This window comes from Motacilla alba, chromosome 3 (genome assembly GCF_015832195.1).
Source record: "Motacilla alba alba isolate MOTALB_02 chromosome 3, Motacilla_alba_V1.0_pri, whole genome shotgun sequence".
Taxonomy (NCBI): Eukaryota; Metazoa; Chordata; class Aves; order Passeriformes; family Motacillidae; genus Motacilla; species Motacilla alba.
In genome coordinates, this window is record NC_052018.1 from 11673290 (window position 1) to 11681785 (window position 8496).

Genomic DNA, 8496 nt, shown 5'->3' on the forward strand with positions numbered 1-8496 from the left:
TTCCGTGCTGTGCCCCAGAGTAGGTGTCTGCTTGTGTCAGGGCTCAGTTCTGCCCGGGTTAAAGTCAGAGGGCAATGGGAAGCGAGGGCAGCTCCCAGTGTAACTCGAAAGCACGACTGCACCAGCGTTCCACGATTAAACATTTTGTCTGTTTCAGTGGCGTCTTTTTGAAAATTGCCGATAATGAACGGGGAAGTTTATCCATTCATTACAAATTTTGACACAGTGTAAAGTATTTTCTGCACTTTCGCCAAACTTTTCAAAACTTTTCACTTAGAAAAAGTATTCCAAAACATCATCATCATCCTCATCATCCTCATCATCATCATCATTAACTGCAAGATTAGGGGGAAAAATCTGTTTCATAACTATTTCTGCCAATTATTTTCCTAATCAATTTTAGCTTGAAAAAAATCTTGCACAAATATTGTATATAATTATCCTCTGTTTTTGTGGGAGATTTCATTGTGGTGGGTGTTTTTAGAATTCATTGCATATTTTAAGGAGAATCATTAACAACCTATTTTTTAGAGGCAATGCAAATACTTACTATGCTGATGTCTTCTTGTTGTGGTAATAATTTTTCAGTCTTATAAGAGTCCTCAGTTGTGAAGACTGAGGAGAGGAAGGATCCTATGAGAATACATTTCTCTCTGTGTTCACTCTCATTCCCTTATGATACTATTGCTCTGCAGAGAGGATTCATTTTATTACATGTTATGGTGTATAATAGCATTAATAAATTAAATTTTTATCACATTTCTCTTTCATTAATCACAGAAGTTTTAATCACTGCAGAATATGTCTTGTCCAGATATTACATCAACCCTTCAATGTTGTGCACAGCAATATACATTTATGCTACTCATTTTTTCAAAAACCATAATTAACCAGGAGTACAGAATGACATTTAGTTACAAAAAGTTCGTGAGAAAGCCATGCCCTGAGTGCAAAGTGAGTTCCTCAGAACTGTTCAAATACAAGAATGTGAACAGAATACTTCCTGAAGATGAATGAGGTCATCTTAGTGGGTCATTTGGAGATTTCAGCATAAAATTTGAAAGATCCTGCAGAAATATTGTTACTGACTTTTGGAAATGATACTGCAGCACTGCAGCTCATCAGATGGTTACACAACCTCAAGTGATCACAGGCAAGAATGTGAGGTGCCGAAAATTGCCCAGGAAGGTGAGCTTCAGCTGCCTGGGCAGCAAGGACACGCACATTTCTAACACACAGTGCCATCTGTAGAGGGGGAAAAGGTAGGTTTATTGCCTGTGTCAACACGGCTGGTGACACTGGTGACTCTGTGCTCAGTGCCTGTGTTGGCACTGGATATGTCCCATGGTGCTGCTCTGCCTGGCAGGAGGGCAGAAACATGCTGTCTTGGCTGCTCATCAAGCCTGTCAAGCTGCAATCTGCATTATCATAACTTAGAGCTCCTTACATCAGCATCATCCTGCACTGCTCTTTTCTAAACAACAGACCCAATCCCCTGAGGGCAGCACATTTAGAAAAGCCAGTTCCTGCCAGTGTTCTGCAGACCCAGGCATCTTCTCTATTTTATCTGCATCAAGAAATACCACAAAACATAGGAATTGCATTTATTTTTGTATTTGATGCATCATGGTTTCTTTTTACATAAGCAGTGTCTGAGCACTGAGATGTCTGAAGAAACATCTTCCCTTTCAAAGCAGTTTTTCATGTGCTTCCTCTAAAACACAGCAACTGCCCAGAGCTGTGATCATGCTTTTACATGGAGGGCTGACTTGTGGGTTCTTGGCAGGTTTTAGCAACTTCATATTAAAATATGCCCTGGAATTTGCTTGACTCAATCATCTGGAGAAGGAGAGAGTTCTGTCTTCCTGATGCAGAAAAACTTATTGGCAGCTTTTTATGGTGGGCATGAGCCTAGTTCCTGGCAGTGAGAAAAAGAATTGAAAGGAAATCTAAGCTATAACACCATCATCTTCCTTGCCCTGCAGTGGTTTATAATATTGCAAAATGGTGTTAACTGTTGCTCACCAGCTTAAAAGGATTGTGAGACAGAGACTCTTAAGGAAAGTGGCATACACAAGGCTGGCTCGTAGTATCTTGTGCTCTAGCCAAGGGTCAACCAGAAATATTATTCAGGAACAAATAATTACAAAATGCCCAGATTAGTCTTTAAAAATATTAACTCCTTCAAAGTTGCTAGTAATAAGTTAACTCAAGACAAAATTTGTTGTTTTAAATTTCTCTTAAGAAGATTTTCACCAGTGGAGTGAATGGAGTGAGGAGTGAACATATGGCTACATCGGAAGGGATTGTGACCCCCCCATAAAATAGCTTACATCCTTTTTATGGCTCTTTAAAGCACACAGTGGGCCTATCCAAAGTCAAGCTGCCACTGGCTAATCTAAACTGGAAACAGCAGTGCCCTGCCTGGGCACTGTTGTGCATGTGTTTGTTGTGTTTGTGTAACATTTCCATCCCTAGGGACTGGCCATTATCCCCCCCCTATTTGTTTTCTTCCCTGAATTGCCTTCATCCAACCAAAATATGTCAGCAGTTACACCAGGGGGACTCGATTAAAGACAAATGGACTCAATGTTCTTCCTGAAGAAATACTCATAATTTAAGCTGCACAGCTGTGGGACAAATTTAGAGTGACTCTGCCTTAGGTACTTTCTTGGGGGGAAAAGGAAAAAAATGGTGATTAGAATGGCAACCCTCAGTCAGTGAGAGCTGAATCTGCTCTACTCTGCCTGCTGCAATCCCCTCCTTTCCAACCTGCTCTGGACACATGGGACAGGGACTGCAGCACCACTTGCAGCCCCTGCAGTGCCTGCTGGTGACCATCCACGGCCACCACAGCAGCCAGCACAGGGGTTTCCACTTGCTGCACAAAACCAGATACAAATCACAGCCTTTCACACTCCCATTGACTTACATGTGCCTCAGTGCAGAACTCTGGGTTTGATTTGCACTCTGTCTGGATTAAAACTATCTCATTCAATGGAGTTGTACATGGGGTTTGCACTATCTCCAAAAGCTCAGTCCTGCCTCTCATGCAAATCAGAGTTACTACTGTTGCAGTATTTTGTTTTTGCATTGTCACAGGTAAACAGAGGTAAACTGAACCCTTTTGTATTTGCTTTTGTATTCCAGACCTGGGGACTGTCTTATGCTGTTTTGATTTAAGAAAGTCAGTGGGAATTTTCAATTCATTTTATTCAGTTCAAGAAGATAAACTTTATCTGTGAATGGAAGGGCCTCTCCTTAATTATCCTGAGAAAATAACTTTATATAATGCAACCTAGTGCCTTCAATTCATCAAATAGAATATTTCTAATAATAAAAAAGTATTACCAGAAGAAAGTCAAAGGGTTTTAAATGGTTTGTGAGGCAGCATGATCCAGTAACTTGAGGAAAAACTGCATCTGCTGCAGTGCCAGGAACAGAACTTAGAGCTCTGGAGGTTTTTTTACTATTTTTTAATGCTGAAATTGTTAGTAAAGTATGAATAGTCAGAGCAGAACACTGCATTTGAATTTAAAAGCATCTGCAAGTGTTGCTAGGAATATGTAAACCACAACAGATCTTCAATTAAGCAGACGGTAAGAAATTTATCAGTGTCAGCTCACTGGTTACCAGGCTATTGACACAGTTCTTAGAAAGATAAGTCAAATTATACATGGGCATTAAACATATTGCCTTTCTGAAAATTATTTTTTCCATTAATTATGAAAACATATTAACACAGAACCTTGTTTAACAAAAGATGAACAGTAAATTACTGAATCACTACTCAGCAAAGTAGGTAGGAAATTCCTGGTACATTTTCTAACTCAAAGCAATCTCAAATTACAATGTGACCTGTAGCAGGATGTGTCTAAAGTGAGCACAATGTATAAACAACTCCTGTGGAAATGTTGAATGCAGCAGCTGTCATTACACAGGCTACCAATACAGTAATTACACTTCAGATGTGTATCCTGGCTTGCCTGTCACAGTTGAATTCTTGTTTACAACAAATACACTGGGGTTTACAGAGCTGTGCCTTTTTGAAAAATAATGGGAAAACATAGTTCCTGAGGTCAAAGACGACAAGGTATTTCAAGGGGAAAAGGATGTCTATAAAGAATGGTGAAAATGGCTTGTATGTAATCTTTTAATTTCTATTACAAGTTTATGGCAGGAGAAGGAGTAGGTGTGTGTGCTTAGGAAGCTGCAGCAGAAGGTGGGGCCTTCTTTTGTCAACCTTTTTTCTCTTATTTTTTCTTTTCTCCTTTGCTGTCTTTCTTCTCCATTTTCAACTCCATTACTATTCGGTATTACTAAGGCAGTCCCTCAGGAACCTCAGCCCAGGCACATAATTTCATTTGGATAGTTGGGATACAGTCAAGTACAAAGGAAGAGATTCTGAAGATTGAATAAGACAGGGCCATAGAAGAAACTAAAGATCAGGGTTTGGAAGGCAAGATAATGCTAAAATGAATAGAACAATAGTAAAGCGATAGCAGTGCCTCAATTTTCCTTAATTATTTTCTTTTATTTCTCTTCAAATCTATACTACTTTTTCTTCTAGTTCTAGTTTCTTTTCATTTCTTTTGGGGATTTTTCATTATTTTGCATTTATGCTCAGCTCCAATGTCCTTGACATGCCCATTTCTCCGACTTTCTGTCACCACCTGTATGGGTGAAAAATAGGATTGCAAAGATTTTCTTCAGTACTTCAGAGAAAAATGGGCCAGAAATCAATATTGCTATACTGGCATAGTAAGGGTATTTACATCTGAAAGCATTCTACCTTGCTCTTCTCATGAATAATGAAAGAAATCATGCCATTCTTGTGAGGATGGGCTAGCCAAAAAAATCTTTGGAGAACATGAAGGGACTACTACATTTTCATTTCCATCCTTTGTTCACTTATTGTGTTCTGGTAAAAAAAATAGAGCACTAAAAGGTAAGAATTTTGTCCCCATTTTGGAAAGTTTATATTCTGAAGAATCTGTGGATGCAGACCATTGACACCACTACTATAGAAATTCCAAAGAGGTTTGATACAGAAGTCTTTCAGTTCTAGAGACACTGCATTTTAGTGAAATGATAAGAAGTTCTCCTATTTGTATCCCTTCAAAGGCTAGGTCTTCAACCTAAGATAAATAGGACCTTATTTTTGTCAGTGATAAGTGGTTTGATGTATTCTATGTATCTTAAACATGCCCCTGATAAGAAGAATTGTTTTTTTGGGGGATTCTCATCTTCGTGTGATTGAGTACAGGACAAGCTTTAACCTAATGGCTTGGACTAGGAGCTTAGAATCAAAGCATTAAAAGTAACGTAGAGGAAATCACGTTCTATGTGATTAAAAAACAGGGAAATCTTTTTCTGGTTTAGACAAAAGATATTTATATGACTTTTTTTTTGTGATGAAGTAGTTGCACAAGAAGCACTCTCCAAAAAGGCAAAATCAACAAAATGATTGCACAGCTCATTGCAGATGAGACAGTAACACGTTCTTGATGACAAAAAAAGAAACACTGGCATTCAAAAGGGAATGCTTGTTCTGCCCTCAAAAGAATTGATAACCACCCTCATCACTGTATCTACAAACAGGGTAAAAATGTAGATGTTGAGTGGAGAAAGTGGATTAAATGGGGTGTCTTACTCTGCTTTGCCAGTCTCCTTTGGCTGCTATCTAATTTTTCATCAAACAACAATATAATCTGTTGCATTATGCTTTACAGCCTCCCCAGAAATCTCCCTGAACCCAGGACATGAACATCTCTGAAACCCCAGCTTTAAACTCAGGTCGAATTCCCACCAAAGAATAAGCAGGGCACAGGCTGGTGGTCAAAAGTACTTATGGCTTACTTTTCATAGTGCACATTTTTTTTTTTGTGGAGCCTCTCTGTCCCTTTTTGTGTAAACAAGCTACATTTCATATAGCTTTATGTTTAGCACAGCATATAAAATGTTTGTTACAGTTTTGTTCTGCTTCAAGGTGGGAACTAATTGGCATGCAGCAGTTCAAATGCAGTGAGTGGAAAGGCCTTTTAAGGAACCCTTCTGCTCAGAGTTTAGACTTGAAAGAGTAGAGAAAGGTGTCATGAGGGTAACTGGTCACCCCATGGCTATGAGCCATGAACAGAACATGACCATAAAAATCCCAGGCTATCTTCAGCAGAGATAAACTTTCCTATCATTATGCGCTCTTCTGGTAAAACCTCATCTGTGTTCTAGTGAACTCTATTACAGAGAAACATGCTACTAGGATGTTCAGATGAATGGAGAATCAAGTGTAAAACAGGATGTGAAAAATTAGTCTGCTTCAGTCCACAAAATGAAGAGTAGCAATATGAGTTCTCCTTTTGAAAATGGGGCAAAAATCAGGAGGCGAATAAGAGTAAATTGGACTCACAAATTGTACTGGTACAAGAATGAATCAATATAAACTGCTCAAGAACCCAGTCTAGATAAAAATGACAACATTTCCAAATCCCAATGAAATAAAGGTCTGGAACATTCTTTCATTAGAGAGTTTGGGGGAGGAGAAAACTTTGATGGTTTTTTTGAGTGGGTTTTTTGAACCTGGTGAAAATGATTGTCATGGGGATTGCCTAGAATATTGGGGTACTAAGTAGAGGGATTTATGGATTCATAAACTTCTGAGATTTTTAAGGATACCACTGCAAGCAAATGTGGAAAATCTCCAATCTAAAGTAGCAGCATTTAACATTTGCACAAAGGAAGTGATTTGTCAACATGATCAAAAGTGCTTTTAATGCTGTATCCAATTTCTTGTCCTGGTTAAAATCAGGTACTTTAAGAACTGCTTCCTTCAGCAACAAGCATCTATTTATATGCCCAGTTTGAGTGTGAAAGCACTAGATAAACGTAGATGCAAGCAATACATCTGATGAGACTGGTCTTACCAAAGTCAAACCAGGCAGGCCAACAATAAATCAGCTATGGAGCAACCTGATTCCTTAATGGAAAGATAGATTAATCCCACAGTGAGCTTGGGTTTAATGGCACTGTAGCACCCTCCTGTACAAATGCAATAAATAGTACAGAACTCAGTGAAATATTTATCTGAATGAATTATGAAGGTTCTAATACAGTATCAAAACATGAGCTTTCATACCCTACAAGTGTGTGAAAAATATTTTTCCTATAACATTTGGATTTTCCCAGGTGTCTGAGTTAAAATAGTTGCAGCAGAGTCTGTTATTTTATTAATACTTACTTGAACACCAGCCACTGCTCATTGACTTCATGAGATTAAAAAAAAACCCCAACACTTATCACCTTAAGGGGATGAAGATATTCAAAGCACATTGAAAGAAAGTAAACATCAGTGCTGCTTCCCAATGCTGAGCTGTAAAGAGATGGCAAGGGAGTTTAAAGCAAACTGCTTTGCAAACACAGGATTCAGTTGCTACACACAGAAACTCTAAAATCTGGGATATCATTTGGATTAACATGCAATATTATCAGGCTGATGGATAGTTTTGAAAGCTCCATCCTTACTCTGATACAGATGTCAGAGTGCTGCTCTTTAATTTAACCATGGTACTAGATAGGGATTTCACCTTATGTAATATTAAGTTATATCACCAACTGTAAAATGATTTTGTTTTATTGTAGTAGTCTTGTCTCTAGTACGTATAAAATGCAGAATAGCATATTTTTATATTGTTTAGGGCATGGCAATGGTACCATGAAAACATCAAGCCAGTACTCCCCAGCTGGAGACCCTCTCTGGGCAGGGCATTGCTGCTCTTTAGTTCTGCTGTACTGGGCAGGCTGGAACTCCAGTGGGAACTTGACCTGAAGGAGACTGTGACACTCAAAGGATGAGATGGGGGTGTGTAATGAAGTTTCATTGAACAGTGTGGGACCTGGGCATGATGCAAATGGTATGGAATAAGAGGTGGAATGTGCTGGTTTGGGCTGGAGTAGAGTTAATTTTCTTCACAGTGTCTGGTATGGGGCTGTGTTTTGGATTCATGCTGAACACAGGGTTGATAACATAAATCTATTTTTGTTATTGCTGAGCAGGGCTTAAACAGACCCAAGGCCTTTCCTGCTTCTTGTACTGCCATGCTGTCAAGGGTGTGAGGGATACCTGGGAGGGTGGGAGGAGACACGGCCAGGACAGGTGACCCAAAATGACCAAAGGGATATTCCAGACCATATGGCATCATGTTCAGTATATAAAGTGGGGGAAGAAGGACAAGAGATGTTTGAAGTGATGGAGTTTGTCTTCACAAGTCACTGTTACCTTGATGGGGCCTTCCTCCCCTGGAGATGGCCAAACACTTGCCCAACCATGGGAAGCAGTGAATTAATTCCTTGTTCTGTTTTGTTTGTGGGCATGGATTTTTTCTTTCCCTATCAAACTGGTTTTTATCTCAATCCACAAGTTTTCCAGCTTTTACCCTTCTGATTCCCCAATCTCACTGATGGGGGAGTGAGCAAGCAGCTGCAAGGGGCTTGTTTGCTGGC